General features: G+C 42.8%; 1 protein-coding gene across 1 annotated transcript in view; it reads right to left on the reverse strand.

Moving 5' to 3' along the window:
- Gng2 (G protein subunit gamma 2) overlaps positions 1 to 27,372 on the reverse strand; it is a 98,453-nt gene extending 71,081 nt beyond the window's left edge. The window contains exons 1-3 of the mRNA XM_052191741.1: positions 27,318 to 27,372; positions 27,100 to 27,139; positions 11,463 to 11,503 (exon numbers count right to left, since the gene is read on the reverse strand). The gene's annotated coding sequence lies outside the window, so the exon portion shown is untranslated. The remainder of the gene's footprint in view (positions 1 to 11,462; positions 11,504 to 27,099; positions 27,140 to 27,317) is intronic.
- Between the last annotated feature and the right edge of the window lie 363 nt (positions 27,373 to 27,735).

Here is a 27,735-nt window from a genome sequence, read left to right on the forward strand (position 1 = left end):
GGGATTCCAGTGGAGACAGACGTGTTTCCTGGATTGTCAACTGTGACAAATGTGAAGCCTTTTGAAGTTGATGGGCTCTTCTCCTTCACATTTATAAATTGTATTTCCACACTGGCTTCAACCCTTTTGTAAACAATCTCATAGCAGACTGAGACCTTAAATGACTTTGGGGGAGGTTCTAATTACCAGATTTTTAAAAAAGGATGTTCAATACAATAAACACTTCCGAAACAGCGAAGCTATGGTTTTGTGGAGGTCCCATCTGTTTTCTCTCATCGGAATGCATTATCATATATAGTGAAAACTACTATAAAACTGAAATATGACTCCTTACATCATGAATAAATTATAATCTCAAGACTCTGAGCTTCTGGCAAGATATTCTCTTTGAAGAAGGTGAATTCTTAGCCCATCTAAATCCCAAAACAACCAACTCCCAACTCCCAGAAACACCTACACAATGCCATTCTAAAAGAGATATAAGGAGAATAGGTGCTTTAAGCTTTCTTTTCTTCTGTGATTTTTCTTTGATAAAGCCAAAATGTTATTTAATATGAATTGGTAAAGCTCTATGGATGACAAGATAAAATGACAAGTATTAACACGATGGTGTGTGTATGTGGTGCAGGTGGTAAAGGAGGGAGGGAGGGAGAGAGGAGACACCCATTGGACTAATTTAGGCCTATCCTGGACTAACTCAGATCTAACCTTGGCATTCATTGTGGGCACCAAGTAGAACTTGAAGGACTCTGAAAGCAGGTCTGAGAAGAAACTAGGAAACTCTGGCAGCTTCCTTAAGGTCAGAGGACTCACCAGTTCTGATGTCTTATTTTCCAAATGAGTGGCAATTTCATTTTTTTCAGCTCTGCCTAGTTCAATGTAACATCAAGGAATAGTGCCATCCTGCATGTGTGTCATGTTTTCACAATTTACAAGTGCTTTCTGTTCCTATCTCAACGGTTGCTTACAATAGCTCAGATACGGTCAGGCCAATTATAACTCCAGCTTACGGGTGGGTGCCTGGAGGTGTCGGTCAGGACTCCTCTAGTAACAACTTGAATTAGATTAGACAGGAAGTAGAAATGTGTTGGCCACACTGACTGGATCCTTGGAGCCTGGTTGTTACTAGGCATGCTGGGTCTCATTCTGTTCCTGGCATGGTCTCTCCATTCTTCAATTCTTTCCATTTTCCCTCCTCCTCTTTTCCCTCCCCCTTGCTTCCTGACTCTCTCCCTGTCTCCCTCTGTGCACCAGACTTCATCTTCTGAATAGACTGAAACATAGCCAGGCACAGTTCCCACTGCCTCGACACCTGAAAGGATGGAGCCTCCCGCTACATGATTTTTGGATGATCCAAAGAAGAACCCTCTGGCTGTTCACATGCCAAATCTCTGAACTAACTCTTGTGGTCTAGGGATGGAATAGTATGGCTTTATCCATTTGGCTCAAGGTCTCACCTTGCACCCAGAATTCTCTAAAGAAATAAAATGGGGACAGAACTGGGAACAATGAAAGGAAGAGAGCTGGCACCCCCCAGTTTGCACTGCCTTAAATAACTTGCCAGTGGCAGAATCAGAATGACTGTGTAACCAGGCCTTCCTTGAGAACTCACTGTCCCTTTCAGCCAGTCACTTCAGGACCCACTACAGTGTTGCCAACCTCATCCCTCGGGCATTAGTGTGTCCTGGTTTAAAGCTGGTGGTGCCGCGAATAGGAATGGCTCCCACAGAACCTCATGTTTGAATGTGTAGGGGCTGGGATAAGAAGGTGTGGTCCTGCTGGAGGGACTCTGTCACTTGGGGGCAGGGGAACGATGGACTTTGATATTTCAGAAGCTCGAGCCGGGCCAAGAGGCTCTTTCCCTTCCTGCTGCTTATGAATCCAGACGTAGGACTCTCAGCTCCTTCTCCAACACCTTATCTGCCACATACAGGGACATCGTGTACTCCAGGTGATACGAAGAGTACAGCGAACAACATGAAAGACTGTCCGCTGGTTGCTAGGCACCCTGACTCTCCAGTTGCCCTCCACGCCCCAGCCCTCTCCATCAGCCACACAATATCAGCCTCGGCAACATTTTAAAGGCGCATTTGAAAAAAAGGAGATCAAACAGCATTTCACATTTTTAAAATTGAGCTCAGAAGAGGAGCTGAGGAACAGGTGGCCATGTACTACGCAGCACACCCACCTCCTCTCTACAGAGTAACTAGGACAGGAAAAGTCCCGAACACATACCAGAAACTGTTCACTTCAGTTGCCTCTGGGCAGTGAAGCTAGAAACTGATGAAGGAAGACTGTTACTTGCCATTGACACCCATCTCGAATACTTTAATTTTTAATAACAAAATGCTAATTAAAACTTTAAATCATGATTATAACCAAAAAGGAACACAGCACCTACCTAGGGAATATTTGAGATATAAAATGCTTCCAATAAAGACTTGCTTATTGATCAAACTTGGTATTTCTAGTTACCACGCATATAGTACAGTAAAACCAAGCTCATTAGAATAAAACCCAGTTTTCTCCCATACAATATGTTCTTTTCATTAATCATGCTGGAGAAAAATGCTCATTTCTACCTACTGAGGATAGATATCTAAACTACTACACATTCCCTCCTGAATAGTGATACCTACTCCCTACTATCAGAGACAACACCCACAATCAGTCACATCACCCACATTGGCATGGGCATGAAGAAATCAAGTTGGTACTGACCAGTATGCTTCTTCCTAATGACTAACTTTCATAGTTCTCGAAGTTACTCTGAAGGCAGATTTGGGGAGGGATTCATCAATCACCTTAGCCACTGTGAACTTTGTGAACTACAATAATGACCAACCAATGTGGTAATTGCCCATGGGTGAAATCATGGCACAATTGTTACAAGAATAACCAACCTCTTTGGTTGTAAGTCTTGTTGAACAGGAAGAAACATATGACCCGTACTATAAGTCTGGTCAATAGCCTATGGTTGGGGGGCTCACAGGCCTCAGGGCTGAATCTACTACTATTGTTCCATTTGATATAGAGTATCAAATGGTTCTCTAGGTTTGTATCCATCTAGTTATAGAATGGTACAGCTCTCACACCTCATCACAGACGTTTGTGTAGTGGACACTGGTTAACATACAGCTAACCAAGCATAGAGAACAAGTGTCAATGGAGCGGCCTACCTCAACTGACATCCGGATCATAGCCCAACACTTAGAGACCAAAGTGAGAGAGGAAGCAGAAAGACTCTAAGAGCCAGGGGTAGGAGAGGACTGAAGCAAAACTGTCTCCTCAGCATATCTGAGCAACTGCACTCATGAAATCCCAGCAGCCATGACTGCCTGCATTTGACCTGCAAAGATCAAGCCAGTCGTGGAAAGGAGAAGGACTGAGATTCCATCCCTAACTGAGCTGGATTGCTTCTGAAAGATCAGTTTTCTTTAGGGTGTGGCTCCTAGTAGGCCTACTGACCACACTCCAGTGAATGGAATGTATTGATACCTAGAACTATTTTGACAGCACTAATTGGAATTGATGGGTTAATTTAAAAAGAAGAAAAAAAAAAGAAGCGATAAACCCTAAGGGAATAATTAAGTAGGGTAGATGAGGAAGGAGTTAAATGGGTGATTGTGATCAAGACGCATCGTATGAAATTATCAAGGATTAATAAAATTTTAAAAAATATGTTACAGCTTTTTTAAAGTTACACCATCTTAACGTCAGTTATAAAGCACAGAGTATGTGGCTACTGCCAACCGCATCATTTCTTCCGTGCACATGTAGCCTTATTAGCAGGGATACTGCCCTTCTAGGAATCACACCACATTCCAGGCTGGGGATGTGTGTGATATTTTCAAAGAAAATAAAGGTTATATGGCAGCATATGCCAAAGCTAAAGAAGAGATTTAAATAGTATTTCTTTAAAAAAAAAATATATATATATATGATGCAATAGCTACACACTTTGAATGCTGTGCAGAGACCAAATGCTATATTGGTTGCCTAGTTACATCTCTGTAGAAAGGTTAAAATGGTTATCTCTAAATCTGGCAGAAATTTCAGGCCCCAAGATTTCATAATTAAGCCCAATTTGCTCATGATCCCTTGAAAGAAGTCTCCATCAATTAATGGTCCTTAGGGTGTCTAAGAAGAGAGTTAATAAAAGGTATTTTTATATATGCTACCTTGCTCACATTTCATTAACATTGTCACATCTGGACTTCTTCCATTTCTCCAATTACAGTCTGTGCTGCAGGAGAGTGGGAGCTCCCACCACTAATGAAAGGAACTCTATCCCAGGACCAGCGGAAGGAGCCCAAGTCGCTTTAAATTGTTAAACTTTAAAAATGTCCTGCCATGATAAACTTTGCCAAGGATAGACCAGTCCATACCCTAGAGACAAAATGGACACATTTTAACAATGAACAGTTAGGGTCTAACAGCAAGATCTCCCCCTTTCCCCCTTCATCAGCTCTACATTCAGGGCTACCATGGCTCTGAGGCTAGTCTCTCCTCCCAACAATGGATGGGACAGACAGTAACTGAAGGCTGGGCATTAACCACGAGTGCATGACAATGGGTGCAGACCTGTTCCAGAGTTTGAAGATAGGAGGAAGCAGCTTTTCTTTCCCTTCCAGAATTTTATTCAGTTTTTAAAATCAAGGTAAAATGCTTTACCTTTCATTAAAGTGAACAATTGGACAGCATTTAGTAATTATGCAAATGTCATCAGCTCCATGTCCTTCCAGGCACAAAAGTCTTTTGGGTCCCTTATTTACATGTGTTCTCTAACCTCTCTTTTGAAAAGAGTAATAGAATCTTGGCTTAACTTATTGTATAGTTTCTTATAGAACTTGTTTATTTACAAAAATACCAGCAGACTTTGAACCAAGAGTTTGGTTGCTGTTTTGGCAGTTTGTTGTTTTTAGTTTATTTGTTCTGAGAGTAGGACTCGAATGCACACCTCACTGGAGGACTCTACCACTGAGCTATATCCTTAGCCCTAAGGTGGGCTTGGTAAAACAACCACAGAGTTGCCAAGTATGGCACGTACATCCAAAAATCCTAGCATTTGGGAGACTAGACAATAAAACCCTGACTCAAGGTATGAACTGACTCAAGGCATGGATAAATAGATAGATAGATAGATAGATAGATAGATAGATAGATAGATAGATAGATAGATGATAGATAGATGTGGTAGGCAGGTAGATAAATGATAGACAGACAGGCAGACAGAGTGGGGATCAGAAGCCTTAGAAAGAAATTCAAAATATGGTTGATGAGGAAGTCAAAACAATTCACAAGTCTGGGGCCAGGTATATGGCTCAGCATGTTATGGGGCTTGCAGCAAAGCCTGATGATCTGCACTCAATCCCTAAAACCTACATGGTAGAAGGAGAGAACCAATCCCTGCTAATTGTCCTCTTACCTACACATGGTCACGGTACACAAGCCATGGCTATGTGCACACACACAAATATACCATGCACTCACCCGACACAATAAATAACTAAACAAATAAATTCACAAAGCTGACAGCATCCCTGTTCAAAAATATAGTTACCTTTATGACTGATAATGTCAAGTCTTTTTTGAGAATGAAAGGAAGGGAATTCCTTGGCTCTATCAAGCAGCATAATTTGGAAGATAGAAAATGATGAAACACATTTTAAAATATCAATCAAAATTCAACAATAACCAAAAACCCTGCTAACACTTAAAATTCAAATTCCTACCTGAGGAAGCCAGCATATTGCTTTTTCCAGTACAATTAAAATTCTCTTTGTTTAGTCCTAATAGTTTAGAGATCAAAGCTCCAAATAAAAGCCACAGAAGAGCAAGGGGTTCCACCCTGGGACACTCAGCATCTCCCACTATTAGATTTTGCTATGGATCGTTGAGCAGGTATCATTAGCAGATGCAGTAACATCCAAGTCATTGCCCGCTCTTCCAAAGTCCTATTTCTTCATAAGCACTCCATGCTGTTTACTGGGAGGGGGGAAATGTTCGATTTTATTATACAAAAGACAGGATTAAAGCTAAGAGAACTCTGTGGCAGACTTGGGTATTATAACCTTTACACATGCTGACATACTGAAGAAGATTCAGGGAGGTCCCATGGCTACCTCAGTAACACAATTCTTAAAGCTTCCATTATCAGAGCCAGCACGCCGGAAGCAGCAACTGCCACTGGGGAACTAACCGGGCAGGCAACCACTTTTAATCGACCTTATGATCTCACAAACATTGCTGGTTCTTCTACATCCTGGGCATCTGTAGTTACTGTGTCAAGTCTGCGTGTGTCGAGCCATCCTGATATGCACATCATCTATGAAGGACTGTTTCCAAGACCCCCATGGATACCAAAATCTGTAGCTGCTCAAATCCCTTCTGTCAAATGGCATAATATTTACATATAACTCCTTATACATGTTCTCTCTAAATGACTTGTAATGCCTAACACATCGTAAGTGCTATGGAAATGTTCCTAGGTTGCATTGTTTATGCAACAACCAGGAAAAGAGCACGTAGATGCACGCTACAGAACTGGGTGTGGCTTTTTTCTTTTTTCTTTTTTGTTTGTTGCTTGTTTTTGAAACAGGATCTCACATAGCCCAGGCTGACCTTCAATGCCCTGTGTAGTTGAGGATGATCTTGAACTTCTAATCCTTCTGTCTCCACCTCTCAAGTGCTTCCATTGTTGCCTTGGCTATTACATTGGCTTTAAATGGTGCTGAGGATCAAACCCAGGCCTTCATGCATCTCAAGCAAGCATTCTACCTACTGATGTACATTCCTTACCACCAGCAGTAAGGTTTAAAAAAATGTCTTTCTATCCATGATTGGGTGAATCTGCTGAGACAGAACCCATGAATACAGAGAAAATCAATACAGGGTTTTCCAAAGAAGATAGATTCTTCATCGTTTTCAATCCAAACCCTGGGGGCTGGTTTAACTATTTAGTTCAACTAAAACTTATGTTCTAAAAATTCATCAGTATGACAGTGATGCCCACTGGAGACATTTTCTTAGATCTTTAAAAATGGCCCACTATCCCGATATGCTTAGGATTCTCCACATTTTAATTCTGAAAGTCCTGTGTCCTGGGGGAAAAGAGAAATTGTATCTCTCTCTCTCTCTCTCTCTCTCTCTCTCTCTCTCTCTCTCTCTCTCTCTCTCTGGAAAATCAGGACTTTTTGATGCTCTAGCAGCCCTAGATGTAGACCTCAGACTTGTGGGTCTGGAATAGCTAACATTGATAGAAGGGAGACCTGCTACAAAAACAGCTGAGAAACCTAAATTACCTACCCAAATCATCAAGCTCATAAGTTCCTTTAGGGGTAGACTTAAAAATAAAAAACAAACAATCAAACAAACAAAAAAACCACTACTCCCATTTATCCATAGGTCAAGGAATGGTTTCTTACTTGCAAGAATAACCTATCTAACCTGTGGAAGCAACTGAGACACACCTGGAGACTGTAATAGCCACACTACATGGAGATGCTGAATAGTGAGTCACTCCCTTCCCAGCCTCCACATTTCAGAGCCTAATTCGTGATGTGGCAGGCAGGCAGACACTGCCTACCATAAAACTCTCACACTCTTCAATGCTATTCAAATTTCTGGGAACCTATGAGCAGTAGGCAAGCGTTCAGAACTGGAGAAACACCAAAAGCAGCAACCTATCCAGGCCGCACCTACAGAACTGCAAAGTTTAGCCAAGAACAGGGAGGCACTGCATCTCAAACTGTCTGCTTCATTGCCAATCTCGAAGGAAAGCAAAGGTCTCCAGTGCCTGAGCCCACAGAATAGAAACTGCATCGAAGACAAGAACTTGCTTCATTAGCTCAGGAGCACTAAAACCTCTCAGTCTGGTATAATGAAGTGTGACATGACCCCAACTCTACTACCTGAAGCGTTTCTACTGTTCTGAACAATCGTCTGTTTCCTCGGTGGTAGGCAGAATAACAGCCTCCAAATATGTTCAAGTCTCAATCCCCTGGAGCCTGTGAATGTGCAACCTGACCTGAATAAAGGGACTCTGAAGATGTGGTTAAATCAAGGACCTTTTGATGAGATTATCCCCGTTCATCTAGATGTGCCGGGACAGAACAGCATTTTTATGGCTGAGAGTCAGAAGGTGATGTGCCCACAGTACAAAGTCACACAGATACACAATGTTGCAGGCTTTGAAAATTAAACTAGACACTAAAAAGATGAGGAGATGGATTCTCCTCCTTGGGCCTCTTAATACATGGCTCTTAGTCTAAGTGAGATCCCAACAGATCCTGTCCCATAGCACTAGAATATGCATTTGCATGTTTTGTTTTTACATTTTTTACCTTTACAATTTGTTACAGCAGCAATATAAAACTAATAATCTCTTAGCACTGTTGTACCATTTGCCTGGTGCCTTGGCAAGATTTTGTTTCAAAGCCTAATATTTGACCATTTCATACCTAGTGTCTAATTTGCTTCTCTGTTTAGACTTTTAAAAAAAGAAACAACCAAAAATAGACTTAGTACTAAACCAAATCTTCTCAAAGGCCCCGTGAGAGTATAAAACACCACCATCTTTTACGTGTCTACACTGTTCAGTTTCTTTCTTTGTTTTATTAACCCAGAGATGGTTTAGGTTAGGGACCACTGAGTAGCACTGAGACCAGTAATTTTGTTTGACTGAAAAATACTTTTCAGGGAGAGCAGAGAACACCAGCTAACTCCTTCACGGTTGTGTGTAAAAGCACAGTAGTTCTCAGTGTGTCCCTAAAGTGTCCCAGAGGCTACAGGGACTAGAGGATGCCACTGCCTTTTATGAGCTACACGTACGAAGAAAACATGGTCACATGGTCACATGGTCACATGGTCACCGGACATGTGAACAACCTCCACTGAGCAACTCTGCCTGGATGATTTGAAATTGATGTTTTAGCATGAAACCCACACAACATAACAAAGAACATCAGAGATGTATAAAACATTCTTAGCTATTAGTAATATTTGAAGGAATATTGGCATGATCTGGTGCTCCTCCAAAAGATAAGAGGTATTTAAATCTAATGATTACAGGGCAGCAGAAATTACGCATGGTCTTAAATGCACGCACCTCTTCAAATACGCTCTCACCTAGAAATCACCAACCCTGACTGTACTTTAAAAATCATCTGTAGATCTCTGAGAAACCACAGACATCTAGGCCTCTCCCCTGAAGCTTCTGATTCAACTGGTCTGGTCTGGGTGGTTTCCCTGTAGCCGTGTGTCTCCGTGTTTTTCTGTAGGTCCTGATGGACAACCCCAACTCTGCTGGTTACAGGCATACCCACATGGATGAACCCATCTGAGATCTGAATTCTAATCTCTCTTCTTGAATCTGAAGCTTGGTGACTGCTCCCCAGCTCCTCTGCCCACAGCGAGGTTTTAAGGTTATTCTAGATGTTTCTTCTCTCCTCACTGAGTCATCAATTCCGTCCCCTATTCCTAGACCCAAGTCTTCCCACTGGCCCACCTTCAATTCTCCCTTCTGCCTGTAGAATCATCTTTTCCGGGAAAAGTTCCCATTGTATATTCTCTTCGGCCCTCCCACCTAGAACATCACAGAGTCCGTCCTTGCTTAGTTGGCCTGCCACTGAAGGCCTACCTCTTCAGTCAGCTACTCTCTGGGCACTCTAAGTCTCTGAAGATTTTCAGACTGCATCATGCCTTCAGACTGCACATGTCTGTGTGTATGCCGACATGTGATTCTTTATCCCTGAATTGGATTTTCTCTCCCTTTCAGAGAGAGGACATCTCACCACTCTGCAAAGCTGTTCTCCACAGAGCCACCAGGCCAGCGCCCCCTCCACCTGCTGCTGTCTTTTTGCTCACACTTCACCTATGGGGTCTCTATTACTCCCCATGCAACTGGCAACACTGTGGTCCGTGTGGTTTTTATTCTCGGGATCACGCACCTGGCACTCATTCTTTTGTTCATTCAAGTCAACACTTTTATTAAATAGGTAGCAAATGCCAGGTATGCTGGCTACATGCTGGAGGCGACATTGTTAAGTTGGAATCTGCACCTGCTGCCCCCATCTCTGAGCTCTTCTTGAAAGGGGGGCAGATCACTGGAAGAACATTCACAATAAAACAGATTGATAGAGAGTTGGGAGTTTTGTGTGTACTCTTTATAATCCTGCTATGTTAATAAGCTAAGAAATAAACCTCCCACTGTTTCTAAAATTGTGATATATGTCAAATGCTTATATCTTCGGCTGTTAAGGTTGTATGATGAATGTTGTGATATGTGACAAATGCCTACGTTTGACTGTTAAGGTTTTATGATGAATGTCATCTTTTCATTCTGTCAGTGTGTCTTTGATAGTTAACTTCATTTGATGATCTTAAGGGCCTCATTATCGTGAGTTGAAAAAAAAATGTCCCTCTTATCCAAAGGAAGTATAGTGCCTGCTAACTGCCAAGTATACATTTGTGGTATGAATGACAAGTTCTAGGAACCGATGAAGCCAGGCTATGAGGCTTTCTGGTTTAATGAGCATTTCGCTATAGCCATTAGAGGCCTACATAAATAAGTAATGGAAAGTCCAGCCACCAACTTCAAGGGGCCATCTGCAGCTCAGACCAATGGAAGAAGAGAAGTAGCTGAGAGTGGAAAAGCACAACTCCTGAGCTGTGAGTTGATAGTCGCTGGCCCTGGACGGCAAGGGCATGGGGATTTCTTGTGACTGTTACATCTTTGACATATGCTTAAATTTTTTCATAATGAAGTTGAACTTTAAAGTGGAGTGAAAATCCTGAGCCAGTGGTTAATGGAAACTCCACATCTGGCTAGGAATACACAAACTACAGTGTTGGCTGTCGCAGGAGAGTGGGGCCTGTGGAGTCTGCAGCCAGTTTTAACTGGCTTTCACTCATCTCCAAAGTTAATTAAGTGTCTTCCAGAAGAAGCCCACCAGTCCTAAGCTGACCTTTTGTTCTGGTTACTGCTAAGGGAAAAGCTCTCGCGCCGTCTATAACCAATCCATTAAGATCAAGGCTTTACTTCTCCAAACTAATTGCTCTGTGGCTCTGTCTTGCACAGGTTATGACAATGTCTCAAATCGCTTAATCACTTTCGGCACCACAGGGACACCGTTATTAAGGTAACAACTTCAAATGTTCTCCAGCTCAGATTTTTCTTTTTGACTCAAGATTTGTTTTGTTTTGTTTTTTCTTAAAAAAAAAAAAAAAAAAAAGATAAGGGCAAATGCAGGTAAAATTGATTTTAACCCTCACTAAAGAGACCCATGTTTTCTTTAAATACTAGAGCCAGCCTAACATTGTTAGAGACTATATATGGTTGTTTTCTGTGAGAACATCACAAACTTAAATGTCCCCAGTCTATAAGATTACTGACATTTTAATGGGCCCTACTGAAGTTCTACTTAGGATGATCCTAGAAGGAAAGATTTCAGAATTCTTACCTGGTCAATGTTCAAGGCCTGAGGCTCCCTGGCAGATCTGACTGTGTGAAAAGAAGAAGAAAACACACTTAAGAAAAATGAGAAATAGCAAAAGTTAAGTGAGCAAATGAACACTTCTGTGGGGAAAATGTACATAGTATGCGAAGTAGAACTCCTCTCTCCGTGAAATTCACTATAGATACACACACATGCAAACAAGAGCAACCAGGCACCAAGAGAACACAACGGCCCAAGGATCCCCAGCAAGGCAGAGTTCTTGGTGGTAGAAGCTAAGTACCCTGGGAGTACTTAGTACCTTGTACTTGGTGGCAGAAGCTTAGTACTAAACTCTCCTCCTGGCCTAAGACCAAAGCAAAGATTGCACATCCTCTTGCCCTAGTTGTTGGAGAAAGAGATAGAGTGTACAATCTGTGGGTAGCTGGCCCTTTAAAGGGGCAGCTGGAAGTAAGCTGTGGTTGCAGTGGTCTCTTCAGCCTGTAGTCTCTCACAGGTTGTTTTGAGGTCTACAGGCACCTGCACTCTTTGCTACTAATGGCCCTGTGAATTCAAACTGAGTCGGCCTAATTGTGCTTCCCACTGGAAGGAGCTTCCTTTGTCTTGGAGACCTTCAGAGCACCCACACCAATGCCTTGGGGGGGGGGGGGAGCGCCTTCCATGCCCACCTCCTTTTGGACTCAGAACAAAAAGGTATTTCACACCAAGAGAACCGTGACTGAGAGTGGAAGTCGATTTCACACTGGGCCATAGGACTAAATGAACATCGGCGTCTCCAGAGATCTCACACGGTGTGATTCTGGCACGTATGTTTTAATCTCCACCCAATCAACTGTATTCTCAGAGTGCTAGAAGGGGGTCACGTGTTTTTAAATGAGCCAAAGTTATTAAAAAAGAAAATGATTATCTTGTGATTAATGACAGCAGAGGAAAAGAAAACAAGCCAAGGGCAAAAAGAAAAAAAAAAAAAAAAAACAACCTATTTTCAGAGAACGAACCCTGGGGATAATAATGACTAAATGAGACTTAGAAAATAAGAATAAGGCTGGGCGAGGGTGCGGGCTCATATATTTCTGCTGATAGCATAAATTGGCGCAAGTCTCTGGAAAGCAGCTTGGTACTATTTATCAAGGGACTTAGATGTTGTTCTCAGTCATCATGTTAGTGATTCCACTCCTTGATTCTAACAACAGCTGTAGACAAAAATTATTACCAAGGCATAAGAAATAGCCCAATTACCAACAATACAACTTCCTACGCAAAGGAAATCCTGCATGGTGAACTGACAACTAGTATGCGCCTTTTTTCGTTGCTGTTGTTGTCCGGGAGGATGGTTATTGCACATTCAAAGCAAGCCCTCTATCAGCGAGCTTCATCCCCAGCCCGGATGGAAGAAATTTAAATGAGAAAAATGCACCTGGTACAGTTAAGAAACACCAATGCAGAATGTTACCCACGTAATGTCAGCTAGGTCCTGCAGACCCATTTGAAAGTTTGTTCTTCTAGGTTTTAGTTACTCTGCAGTCTAAAAATGTTAATACATGGAAAATGGAAAATTCCAGGGATGAATAATTCATAAGTTTTAAATTATGTCACTCCGATCCCCTCAGTCCTGCCCAGGAAACTAGTCATCCCTTTGCCCAAAGTATCCACACTGTATATGCTGCCTGCCTCTTCGTCACTGTACTAGAATCCTTTATTACACATCTCGTGGCACAGTGTGGTAGTCAAGCGTTCTTTAAATAGCACCCTAGCACTGTGTTAAAATATCTTTATTATTATTTAAGGTACTGTGCCTTATCCTGCAAGTACCTCAGGTGCATACACAAGACGAAAGTGTTTTGAGAAAGACTGCAAGTCCATACATGTTAAAAGAAAGCTCATGTTCCCAGCCTCCCTTGCTGCTAGGTGTGCGGGCATGTAACGGAGTTCGATAGGAGAACTACAAAGGTACTATAGTAAGTTGTGGGTCCATCTTTCTCCTTCTCCCTTCCTGCTGGGTCTTTGTAACAAGCCACCTCAGACCACAAGAAGAACAACCTGGCAGAAGAGCCAGGTCTCCTGAGTGACCCTCAGCATAGTCATTCACTTCTGCGCTGGCGTATTAAAAAGAAATACTTTCTAACTCCCTTTAGCCACTGTAAAATCAGGTCCCTGCTACATCAATTACTTGAACCAATAACAACCTTAATAAATGATGGCAATTCTTTCTTTTGTTATTCATAATTTACATGACTATTTCCTATTTATTTATTTATTTATTTATTTATTTATTTATTTATTTTGGTTTTTCAAGACAGGGTTTCTCTGTGTAGCCCTGCCTGGCCTGGAACTCACTCAGTAGACCAGGCTGGCCTTGAACTCAGAAATCCCGCCTGCTCCTGCCTCCCAAGTGCTAGGATTAAAGGCGTGTACCACCATTGCCCCTATTTCCAAAATTTTAATGCTCCCCAAGAATTACTTTGATGATCAGTAAAATACTGACTTAAGGCTTATTATTATGTTTTTAAAATGTTTTTATTCTGCATGTGTTCCTCTCTCTCTCTCTCTCTCTCTCTCTCTCTCTCTCTCTGTGTGTGTGTGTGTGTGTGTGTGTGTGTGTGTATGTGAATATGTACACGCACACCACAACACATGTGGGAAAGTAGAGGACAACTTGAGAGTCGTTTCTCTTTCCAGCTAGGGGTTCAATTCAGGTCGTCATTTTCAGCCACAAATGCTTTTACCCTCAGGCCTTCTTACTGGCCCAGATCAAGCTTTATTTACTAATGTTAAGACAATCAAGTCTAGGCCAATGTTTGGGTAATAATTATTTCTACTTTTGAGAATCAGATAGATATGTAGTTTAGAATCAAAAGTGTTGTAGGGAGCACAAAATCAAGCAACTTCACTTTATTTCCATTTTAATAGAACTCCAAATAAAATCTGCCTTAAAGAAGCATTGTCTAAAGAATAAAGTTTCAGCCAATACATACTGATCATAATAGTCACGTGAGAGGATGCACAGCCTCGTGAAGGTGAATTTGGAAAGTCCTATGTGTGACCTCATGTGTGCCTTTGGCTCGTGGCTCTGCTTCCCCGTCTATAGAATTGAAACAAGTGACTTCTATAAAATTCCACTAACTGGGTGAGGCCAGGGACATTTGGATGTCCATCAAACAAGTACGTGCTTTGATTTTTGTTTCCTTAGGAGCAAGGGCAGATTTAGCAAAACTCCTGTAACTTTAGCGGTCTCCTTAGAGACCTGTGGGCCTGCATTACAAGATGGTTGCCCAATATAAAGGAGTCAAATCCAATCCATAAATAATACGGGTCCATGTATGAATCAGACCGGAGACATAAACCAACCTCTACCTGGGTAGTGCAGGGAGAACCACTTAAATCTGCAATAATGATATGCCAGAGGTATCCAGGGCCTTTTAGGAGATCATTAGAGCCCTGTGCACAGACACTCAACGCGTTTCATCAGGTTGACCTTAGAGACTTACCTGTAATTATATATTAGCTAAAGAAACCATGTGTCCTCTCCTTCCCCAGAGAGTGCCAATCAGTCCTTTTCTCCCCTGTGAACTGCAATCCCCAACACTAATAGGGCATTAGTCCCAGAGTCCCTCCACTTCCCTCCAGGGTGACTGTGCCAGTATCTTCAAGGGGAACCCCTAAACTCTCTCCCACAGTAGGCAGGCCGAAGCCAACAGTTAACACTCACAGTTCACAGCTTTCCTCCCCTTCCTCCCTCTGCAGGATCATAAGCAAGGCAGCTCAACAGGCCTGGTTGCTATGGAAACCACATGTACTATGGGATTATGAGTGTATTTGTTAAAATGACTCACAGGTTGTTCCCCCAGAAGCCCCAGACACACAGGTTTGTTGCTGGTTTATAAAATCCATTTAAAGGTTTTTCTTTGGTTGGGTTTTTTGTTTGTTTGTTTTTGGTTTTGAGGTTTTTTGGCCTTTTTATTTTTTGGCTTTTATTGGTATATCTGTTGCTGTGAGAAGGGCTTCATAAAGTCAACAGGAGTTTCTCCTTAAAAATGAAAAAACAACAGAGAGAGAGAGACAGAGACAGGGAGAAATAGAGACAGAGAGAGTCAGAGAAAGACAGAAAGAGGCAGAGAGGAGCAGAGAGAGGCAGAGAGAAAACATAAGCAGAAAGAAAATGAACCAGTTCCCTCTGTTCCAAGATTAATCTATTTATACCTCAGGTTTACAATGAAATTAATTTGAATTTGTCTATGGGAGATAATTAATCTCTACCTTATCTAAATAATTTAAGTATTCCATCAAGTAGTCTTAGAGACTCAAGTGAAATATGTAGGTAAAATAAATTATTTATTAATACCAAACAAAATAACTTAAATCTGGGAGCACAAACCGTTAAGAAGAATAATTAGAAATCTTAGTACCAAGGTATTTTAAAATGGATGTTGTAGTGACAATGTTGGTTTTCTTTAAAAAAAGCACAGAAATATTATAAGACTATGTTTTCATTTTAATCCCCGATGTGGGGCTGCTCCAGATTGTCCACAGCAGCTAAGCATGATTTGCCTCCTGCTCCAGCAGGGGCGTGATTTTGCCAGCCGCAGACAGTAATTGTGTGGCATTTGGAATTTTGGGGACTTGTCAGAGGGAATGTAAATGCTAGGGCCCTGAGACCTCTGTGTGTGTTAGGTTGTTGGTTGTTTGGTAGATGTTGTTGGTCGCAGTTTGTTAAATACTCATGTGTAAAGAAGAAACAAGAAGAAATTAGATATCCTGATGGTGAAGATCAAACTTTCCCCGAGGATCTCAACAGCCCTAACCAACAGGAAGCAGTTTAACAGTAACACCGCCCCTTTCAAACCCCTGACTTTATTCAGGGGTCTCTTTCCTTTCCTCTCTATTATTTTTTTCTCTCCTGTCTAGTGTTAGGGGGTTGAAAGGGTGGACGGAAAGAGGTGGAGAAGGGTGGAAGAAAGAGGAACCCACAAAGGAACCCAGCAAAGACCAGCTACAGCTTGGCCCAAGTTAAATATTTTATTTTTGAAATTCGAACATGAAAGAATCCAGACATTTAAAGAAATGAAAATGACTTCTATCTATTTAATAAGCATCATTTAAAAATGTGTTTTTAGTAAACTTCATTTAAGGCACTGTACAAACTATGCATCATTGTCTGTAGCTGGAACGTGACAATAGGGCTTAGGGAGACCTGTTCCAGACAGAGGCCCGGGCCTGGCCTGACTCTTACCTTCTCTTTTTGAACACTGCACTTTGAAGAAGGCGTTCTTGTGGGTAGATCTCGCCTTACCTGCTAAGCATCCCAGGTCTGACTTTGGTACTGCTAGTGACTCCCTCAAAGAAAGATCTGCTAACCACTTTAGCATACCAATGTCCTCTGTGAGAAATGGATCTAAACCTTATTCCGAATTAAAAAAAAAACACAAATTACTTATATAAACCTAATTATCTTCCCCGCTCAGTAACATTATATACACACAAATGCCACAAAACTGGGCATTTAAAATCACTGTCTACAGAATTGTGTACATGTTTTAGGCATCCGTGCCCATAACCACTCTGATGGTTTAAAGGACTATCACTCAGGCTGCGTGAGGCTGGACTAGAATAACAGCCCTTCTCTACCCAGCAAAGCCTGCCTGTCATTCTCACTCCACAGTCATCACTGGGCAGTGCAGGGAGCTCTCTTGTCTTCACTTTCAAATCCAAGCTTTGGAGTGCGGCGGTCATAGCTGCGCTCCCCTGCCCCCACTGCCAATGGCCAGGGAATGTGTTCATGTATGATTCTTATAGCGTGTTCCAGGATGCTTGCCTATCTCGAGTCAATGCCAGGTACCTGGCCACACCTAACAAAACAGGCTTGGGCAGTATAAGTCTATTTTGAGTTAGAAAACTGGAAGTGATTATAGATAAGCCTATGGACTCCTATATAAACAGTTCAAATCTAAGATTAACACTTCACTAAGTCGGAGCGTTGAGGGCTGTCTGTGTGTGCCAGGGAAACGGGCTTCCTCAGCTGACTCTAGACTCCAGTGATGAACACTGACTGGATGAGACAATTCCTTCAGCTAAACATGGTAAGGAATCCTTCGTTAAAATAAAAGATGCTGTCCTTCAGGTTGTTAGCAATATGACACCTATAGGAATATCTCCACTTCTGGAATAGTTAATATAGTTCAGGCATATGACAGATAAATACTTTATATCTGTCAGATGAGGAGACAGAGGCATAGAAAGTTTTTAGCAACTTCCTCAAATGATTCTGACTCCACAGTAATCTCTTATAACTACTTAATTCCTATTACCACTTTCTCTTTCTGCACTGCTGTATTTTGGATTATTTTAAGACATTATAAAAGACAGGTAGTGAGATGATTAATACTCGTGGGTATCAGCATTCCCTAAATACATTCATAAAGTCTTTAAAAAGAAAAAAAGAGAAGGCAGTAGATCATTTTTAAGGGGAAACCCTTAAAAATGGCAGTGAGGTTTTTTTTTGTTCCTATGTAATTTTTCTGATATGGCTCGACACGGATCAGAAGAATACCCTTCTTAAACAGGGCTCTGTTGGCAAAGCCTAGATATTTTTACTTTCCTGTTTGAAAATGCACACGTAAGAGTAGGAGGCACTCCATCATCGACTGAAGAGAAGCACACCCCTACCTGCCGTTGCCAGTCTGTTAGGACGAGAACACACAGAAATGTGTCACAACACCGAAATCTCCCCTCTTCCCTACCGCGGCAGCGCACATGTTGCCTGGGAAATACAACACCTGAGTGGAAGGTAGGAGGGAGCAGAACCTGCTATCCACTACCGGAACCACACACCCACTTCCCTCCAGAGGTACCTGTTGCCTAAGTAACTTGTAATCAGAAATGCCAGAGACCATTCAAGCCTCACTTACAGGCACTGTAATCAACAAAATACACACTGCAGGAGAAAACAGGCTTCTCATTTAAGTTAGACAGACACTAGTCATGGAGTCCTTGGCCTTTAAGCTCAATCCTCAGGCCAGGCTGGATTTATTTAGATCAAATCGATTTGCATGGCCAGTTACAAAGGACCAATTTATATATGTGTATACATATATGTATATATACACATATCTGTATATAATGTCTCCATCATTACATATCTACACACACATATGCACATACACATATATATATACATATAAATACATATATGATGAAGACATGCAGGGTTGATTGCTTAAAGTGAGTTTTTTCCTATTGTCTTTATAGGACTTGAATTTCTTTCGACTATTCTCTTGAGAAGGTTATTCTCTTTACCTATCTTACCTCAGCTTTCTATCTTCCCCATTTGGGGCTCTTTCTCCATTCTTTGTAGACCACCATCACCAGCAAAAACAAGTTTGGTCATGTGCATAAATGGTGAGTGTCTGAGTTTATGTTTGAGAGTGTGTGTGTGTCTGTGTGTGTGTAGATATGTGTGCGAGCGCACATTGCTCTCCAAGAGAATGTGCAGGGAAACTACTAAGATCAAGCTGTGTGATTTTGGGAGGCTATTCAATCGTCCAAAGTCTTGGTACCCTCACTTGCAAAATGGAACTAATAATTGCAGAATATATTGACAGCTGTCCTGGAGGCTGCTAACTCTTTGGTTTTGTTTATAGTAGTGGACTTTTCTCCAGGGTCTAGTGACCATATTTTTCACAGAGGTTGGAATAAGGCCTCTGGAAGGAAACTCTCAAATCAGCTAATCACAGTGGTTCCTTCTGCTTGGTCACATGTCAGTCAGGAGGGGAAGTCCACTAGGGAGGCCTCTTTCTTTTTCTTTCTTCCTCAATTCTTTCTCTCACGGTGCTATGGAGCACATCTGAGGTCTGATGCATGCAGACAACCGCTCTGTGATTGATACACAGCTCTAGCCTTTGCTTCTTAAGACAGGGGCTGTCTGTCTGATGTACTTGGCTCCCCTATGGAGCCCAGGCTAGCCTCATCCTTGAGAAATTCCTGCCCATTCCTCCCCAGTGCACAGATGACCACACAAGCTGCCTCTCAGCTTTAGAAAGAGATGCATGAGTCACAGGTGTCATGGCTCATACCTGTAACCCCAGCAGTTAGCAGCCTGGGGCAAGAGGGCTGTGGCCAGCCTGGACGACATGATGAGCTCTAGTATGCTGAGTGAGACGCTGTCACAAATGAGCAAATGCTCTTCATGAGAGAAACGAGGGCCCTCAGCTGTGCCTGTGGACACTGAGCTGGCCCCTGCTTCGACTGTAGCAGGTATCTCCTCATTCTGAGGGGAGCTGGCCTGAGAGCAAATGAGCAGAGGGCGTCAAAGCTCAGCTCCTTAAGAACACCGCCCAGCTGCTCAGTAACAGACTCTGGATCTCCAGATATATTTCCTATTGTTTCCATTTAGACAATGGCTTTCCCCCTTACCAGCAGCTCGAAATATTCTGGCAGAAAAAAAAGTTCATTTCAGGTGGTTAATTTAAAGATGATCTGAAAACAGTAACAGATAAAGTTCAGGGCACAGACCAAACGCGTGTGAAGCACTGGTCCTCGCCGGCTCGTCGAGGGTGGTGGCGTTCATCCCTTCTAGCAGGAGGGAGTGCTTTTATTCCCAGTGGCTTGAAAGACTCTGTAAGGGTTTTTGCTTCTTCCCCAAACGCAAATAAGGGCAGAAATCATTGCTTTCTCTTCTTTATTCATCTAAGAGATGAATATCATGTATCTAAGGTTATTTTAAACAATAAGGATAGTGTTTACTTCAGACAACAAGCCCTGTTGAGTTGATTGCAGCGTAGGAAGAAAAAAATCTATAATTAAATGGAGAAGTCTTCCTGACTGTGCAAATCAATTTGATCTAAATAAAATCTAGCCCAGGCCAAATACTCAGTGGAGTAGCCAAGCTTTCTGCCTTGGAGCCTGTCTGGGTTGACTGAAAAGCTGCTTCCAGTAGAAGAGAATCTGTAAATCATCCTGTCCCTGTGGGAGGAAGGGCACAGTGCCTCTGGGGTTTCACCTCAGCCTTACTTTACAAGGGTACTTGTACTTTCTGGTGGGAACACTCTGTAGAGCCTTCACATACCTGACATCAATGCTTAGCATGGAAGGTCTCACCCACAGCGTGACCTCCTAGAAGACTTCTGGGATTACAGATACAGAAAAGAAAAGAACACTAAATCCCCATTATCGTGTATACAACTGGTACAGCCACCACACCTTTTATCTAAGACAACACGCAGTGGCAGCTGATATTTTCTTGTATTGTGATTTGTCTTTGCCTGTGGTTTCCAATCCTGGGTGACTTTAATTTCATAGTCTAGGGTAAAGCTGGAACAGAGCTTTTTTTTTTTTTTTTTTCCCATGCGCAGCCAGATCTATGAGCCTCTGGTTTACGTGTTTATCGAGTCTCTCTCAAAACTAGAATTTAAGTTCTAAGAAAAGAAAGAACTGGCTCGTGTTGTTCTCAGGCAACTCAAAGGGCAGGTGGCACGGAGCAGACATTCATTTCAGACTTGTGGCCAGACTGACTAACTGCACTGTAATGCTTTCTCTATCTGTCTATTTTCCAGTGGTCTGTGATTGCCCAGAGAACAAGTTTTATGTCTAGCTCACGCTGCATTAAAAACATGAGTCACTCGAGCACGTTCATTAGACAACTGGATGATAGACAAATTGCATTGTGTACTATGATGGAGACAGAGACAAAAAAAATGCAGTTGCTATCCTCGGAGTGCTGGCTGCGTTGTTAAAAGGAGAATGCATGTACAAAAGTAATAGACTCACCAGAATGAGCTAAATGCTGTGATGTAAGGACAGATAATCAGGGAATTAAAAATACTGTTGTTTACTTGTGAAGTAGCAGGTGAAACCAGCAGAAGCAAGTGGAGAAGAAGGCTTCGTGGAAGACTTTAACCCCAGAACCAGGCCTTAGGGAACAGATAGGATCCAGCTCTTTGCAAATGCTAGGCTGTGAGGTGAAATGCAGAAGGGGAAGCAAGAGAGCTAATCTAGGGGAAGTTCAAGCTAGAGACAGAGGCCCTGACCAAATGACTGTTATCACCACAGAAACGAGTAGACCGTATGGGGGTGGGGGTGGAGGTTACTTCCAATCCCAAATGCAAAAGCTATTCAGTTTACTGCCACTCAGGTTGCTTGGCGAGGAAAATGAGGAGACCAAGTTTTTATACATCAAAGTTGAAAGAGAAGAGCGCTACTCATTAGTAGTCATGGCATCTGGCATGGGGTGGGGAGTGGGTTCGAGGTGTGAAAAGGCAGTTATGAGTACCGTTTTGAACCCGAGAGTTTGGTTAGGTGCTCTAGTGAGTTTGCCATGCTTAGAAAGCAGGGCGAGATCAGATATGAGAACTGACACACACCCCACATACACACACACACACACACACACACACACACACACACCAGTGATTAGAACCAAAGGGAAGAGTGTGAGTTGGGAAGAGGAAAAGAGGAGGGGCAGATGAGCTTGACATTCCATGGCAGAGCTAGTGGCGCTGGGAACCTTCAACAGGCACTGGGAAAACGAGGGGGCCAGAAGTAGTTACAGAAGTGGAGCCAGGCATGATGGCACACACCTCTGTTCCCAGGACTCAGGCCCGAGTTCAAGGCTAGCCTGGGCTACACTGTGAAAGCCTATCTCAAACAAAGAAAGAAACAAAGTTACGTTCAGGCTTTGTTGGTAGCAGATTTTGTTTATTAAGTTATGCGTGTAAGGAAAAACTAAAATAAGGTAATAGGTAAGGTAAAACAAGGTAAATTAAGGAATAAAATCCTGGGCTGATGAAGTGACTCAGCACGTAGAAGTGTTTGCCACCGAATCTGGCAACTTAGAATTCAGTCCTTAGAATACTTGTGATAGGAAGGGAACTGACTCTCACGAATTGTCCTCAGACTTCCACATGTACACTGTGGCATTTGTGCACACACATAAATAAATATAGTAAAAACAATCACTAAAAGTGATGAAACCCATTATTTGGAAGGAAAATTATTGTCATCGCTTAAATAAGAGGGGAGAGAAGAGAGCCTGGGCGGAGGATATACCCTCGCTTAGAGGGAAAGGCAAAGAAAGGGCAAGCACAGAAAGAAGGTGGCTCTGGTGGGATGCTTGTGCCCTTACCTACTCATATGATGGTGCCTAATCCCCGGTGTAGCTGCAGTGGGTTAGAGGAGGAGGAGTCTTTGCAGCCTGTCCTCAAGTCCTGCATTATTAGGAATGATGTCCTGGTAGAAGAGGGCCTTCAGGTATGTAAGGCCAGAAGAGGACAGCACCAAACACCTGTAATCTGTTGGCGCCACAATCTCCCATTTCCAGGCTCAGAAACTGGGAGAAATTAATTTCTGTTGTTTATAAATGGCCTCATCTGTGACCATTTGTTATTGTGGTCTGAATGGCCTAAGACAGATGGAGACAAACAGAAAATCTGAAGTGATAAGACTTGAGGAGTCCCATAACTCATGTTAGAGAAAGAGAGGGTTGATCCAACTACAAAGAATGACCGAGAGTAAGGCCTGGGGCTGTACAGACTTTGCTGGGAATGCAGGGGAGAGTGAAAGTGAATGAGGAAGAGGAGGAGGAAGAGGAGGAGGAGGAGAAGGAGAAAGAGGAAGAGGCAGAAGAGAAGAAGGAGGAAAAGGAGAAGAGAGAGATGGGGATGGGAGGGGGAGCTTTCAGGAAACAACCACCTGCTGACAGGGTGGTCAATCCCAAGGAAAAGCCGTCAGCCTAGTTTCCAGGCTCGCTGCTGCCTCAGGGACTAGGCACATGAGAGATGATCAGGAGAATATACTCATGGTTCCAACCAGGCCAATGGCGCAGTGAAGACGCTGCTGCTCTTTCCATCTTCCCACTATGTGCAAGTCCTATTGCAGGCATTTGCCCAGAGCTCAAAGGCTCCATCTGCCTTAGTCAAGGATCGGCAGTAAAACTACTTCAAAGAAACAGGTAATCACTCAAAGATAACTGAGCACCCTGTGCTGTTGATTGTGTTGTTTGTACATGAGTGTGTGCATGTTCATATAGGACAGTGTGTGTGTGTGTGTGTGTGTGTGTGTGTGTCAGAAGGTGGCCCCAGGTTTGTTCCTCAGGAACCATCATCACGGCATTCTAGATAGCATTTCACACCCATGACAGGCATCTCACCTTCTCACAATATCCAGTAATTCCAGTTCTAGAAGATCTGATACCTTCTGGCCGCTGTGTTCACCTGTACTCACATTCACATACACAGAGAGAATTTTAAAAGTTAAAAAAAAAAAAAATTTGTTTTTTTGTTTTTTAAAGAACCAAATTCAAAATTGGAAAGTATCTGAATGACCATTTCTTCAAAGAAGATACACCAGCGGCCAAAAGCAAATGAAAAATGAAAATCACATGAGGTCTGCTCTTGCAAGATGAGGTTGGGAGTATTTGAGACTCTGTGACCATAGCCAGGAAAATGCAAATCCAATCACAAAGAGATTCCACCTCACTGCAGAGTGGCAATTATCAAAGCAAATAAACAAAAGAATCAACCACAGGCACTGGTTCAGATGCAGGCGGACTAGAGCCACTGTGCCCTACTGGCAGTGTATCAAGATATGTAGCTGCTATAGGGAACAATATGGGAGCTCCTCAAAACCCAAACACAGAAACCAGGGACTCCTCACACCTAGAGTCATAGCAGTATTGTTTTTAATAGCCAAAAACTGGTCCAAGTATTCATCAAAGGATGAATGGACAGACAACATGGAATGGATATATGTTATGGAATGTCATTCAACTTAAAAAGGTACGAAATTCTTACATGTGCTACAGCATGGCTGGACCTTGGAGACAATATAGAAGATGAACTAAGTTCACCATGAAACATCGTGTGATTCCATCTCCATGGAGATGGTTCTGGATAGGGCCTGAGCTACAGAGAAAAGGAGGATTATTGTTTAATATTTACCAACTTTCCATTTTATAAGATTAAAAAGAATTCAGCCAGGTGAACGGTGGCAAAACAGTGCATTAATGTGATTGTACTTAATACTATAGACCTGCATGCTTAAATTTACTAAAGTGGGACATTTTGTGATATGATTATTCTTTTACAATAAAGAAATCTCCATTCTCAGAGGTGGTGGCAGAGACCAAGACTAAGCTAACTTCTCCAGATGCCACTACAAAGGGGCAAAGAGACGCTTCAGCGTCGTTCTGAACCCAGCACGCACTTATCCACACACACAAGCAAAGGCAGAGTCACATAAAACCCTGACTATGTGCTGTTGTGCTTTCTTCACAAGGAAAAAACTTAAGGTTCACAAATTCATGTACTGAGCCGCGTAGTAAGAAGCAGCGGTGGGAGGCAGAGGCAGAGCATTTTGCCTCCAAAATGTGCTCTTGGCACTCTTTTGTGTTCCTTTCTTTTCCTCACACTGATCTTTTGTGAATTGGTTTTCTATGTTTAGACTTAAAAGTTGGAGAATTAGACTTAAAAAGTTATTCAGCTAAAGGCATCGCCACAGGGCCATCCTTGGAGGCCCAGGGCTGACCATAAAATAATGAGAGTGATGTTTCCATTCAGTCATTGACCATATGTCAGGGAAACACACACACACACACACACCATTAAAATTTCAGTGTTTGTTGACGCCCTCTCCAGACACCAAATACCCTAAGCAAAAGAATGCCCGTGAGGGTGTTCTGTATGGCTAGGGCAGAGGGAACAGTCTCCTTCTGCATGGGAGATGCACACCCACCCATCTGTTTCTTGCTTAGGAAAGAATCCTGCCCTCATCCCCACAGATCTGCTGCTGCTCACTCTCATTCTGCCTCAAGCTGAAATTTAACAATTAAGGAAGTGTTTTCTGCTACGCACAAACCAGGCACCTCTTGGTTGTTTTCAGACAGATAGCAGGAGCCCCCCTGACTCTACTATGCCTAATGGCCAAGGTTTCATCACCTCACTCTCCCGTGAGACACACGGGAGGGGTAACACACATTTTCTAGACATCCCCAAACAATGCAGGGTGTCGGCATCATCTGTGGAACACAGGCTGTAGCCAGATCAGTATGAAAGGGAAGTCCTGCCCTCCATATAGCCCAGAGGCCCAGCTTCCTATTTCATTTAGGGACACACAGCTTGGTCACCAGACTCTAGATCTAGCCTAGGTCTCCATCCAGAAGAATGGTGCTACATATTTCACTTCAGGATACAGTGGGGACTTTGGAATCCTGAAACAACTTGCTTTGATTAAATTCAAGAAATCCTTCCCAAGAGCCCCATGGTTACAGCAACTCCTACACATGCTCAAGAAAATAGAAATTTATTTCTTCAGTGTCCGTGAAAGCTTCCTGTCTCAGAAAATGACCTGCTACTCAGTAAATTCTGAGTAGCTAAATTTCATAAAGGTAACAAAACAAAACAATCTCAATTGTGTGGCTTCTTCAACTGACAATGGTTTTATTGCAAAAGCACATACTTTCTCAATTGGTATTATTTGGTAGTTAAAAAAAAACTTGCATTTTAATAATTCATGAGTATTCAAACATGCCATTTTATTGTTGTCATTCTACCACACGAGGCTCCTTCTTCACTTTGAAAAATTATGTCCTTTTTATTATATATAAAAAAGTAAAAATCATTTTAATCAAAGCTTTCTTATGCTTCACCACACTTTTGTTGAAGATTTTTTTAAAAATTATGCCACAGTTTATTAAACTGTTTATCCTACATGTTCTGACAAAGAAAGCCCATAATCTCAGTTCAAGCCCCTTAGACCCCCTTATTGCACTTTTACATATATAATTCATAAATGCAAACCAGTTACTGTCTCAGACTCATAATCAGCATCCAGTGCTTAAGAAAATTTACAGAATAAAAACTGTGTTCTGCTTGTATTACTTCAGTGGACTGCACACACAGACAAGGAAACAAGCCAGCTCACTTTCATATTATCTCTGTCTGAAATTAACAATCGCTTTGATCTAGAGATGGGTAAAATCCATACCATACAGGCTTAAAATCCATTTACACACCAGTATCAGATTTTCAGCAAGTTACAGGCGACCCATGGTCCTTTAAATAAAGATGCAACTTTAGAGTAAGACCTACTAACAAATGGTAGCAGCAAAGAGAGGAAGACACTAGTTCCTTAGAGGTAAATACTAGCCTCTCGCTCTCGAAATGCGAGCCTTTGTTGGCAAAAATCTATGTACAAAAGAACCCAACATCCTCCCAGCCAAATCACAGCCATAATGTTGCAAAGAGACGGCCCAACGAAATACATACGTATATGAATGTACTTAACATCTTTCGCCACTTACACCCCAAAACAAGGGTCTGCCACGCTCGGATGCCCAAACTGTAGCTTCGCACCCCAGCTGACTGCAACTCAGCCCTGCCGGACTACGGAGCCAGCTAAGCAACCCACTTCTTACATTCGGCTTGCTTTCCTAAACACTGAGGGTGGTTCCCCACACCCCGAACAAAATGTGTCACAAATCTGACCATCATTCTCAAAAAAATAAAAAAATAAAATAAATAAAATCCCATCTTAATCATTTCCCCCAAGCCTGAAGCAATGTTTTTCGCTTCCCGAAGAAATCCACCCCAAAACCCACAGGCACGGTCATTTCGTCTCAATTCAAAAGGAGCTACATGGAAAACGTGTCCTTTACCTTGCTTGGCTCCGGAGGCTTGGTTGGAGAGCAGCTTCCCCTGGCGGAGCAGATGGGTTGGTGAGCTCGGCTCGGCCCGCCCAGCCCAGCCCAGCCCAGCCCAGCCCAGCCCAGCCCAGCCCAGTCAGCGCAGCCCTGCCCAGCCCAGCCCAGCCCAGCCCAGCCCAGCCCAGCCCAGCCCAGCGCAGCCCAGCCCAGCCGTAGTAGGAGTTGCCCACCGAGAGACGTTAGTGTCTGTCTGCCCCTGAAGCCCACGCCTGAGTCCCCACCCAGCTTTGTCTTCAATCATCATTTCTACAGGAAGCAGCACATCTCCCACTTCCTCCTCCCTACTAGTATCGGGTAGCAAGCCAGCTTTCTTGTTTGCTTCTCCCTCCACTTCAGGGCTTCCTCTAAGGCTTTGTCTGCTGCCTATGGTAATTTGGCTCTAATCCCTCGGACCCCTTTGTTCTAGCACCCCTCCATCCCTACCTCCCTACTGCACTGTCTTCTCTGTCCCTTTCTCATCCATCTCCCAACAGTGTCCACGCGGTGCCTCGGTGGATCTCCTCAACACCTAAACTGCTTTCTCATTCTGAACAGAAGCTACTGTTTTTATTGGGCGGTAGGCTCCGGTTCTGTCTTGAGAGCCCGGGC

The sequence above is a fragment of the Apodemus sylvaticus genome, chromosome 8 (genome assembly GCF_947179515.1).
Source record: "Apodemus sylvaticus chromosome 8, mApoSyl1.1, whole genome shotgun sequence".
In the NCBI taxonomy this organism is placed as follows: Eukaryota; Metazoa; Chordata; class Mammalia; order Rodentia; family Muridae; genus Apodemus; species Apodemus sylvaticus.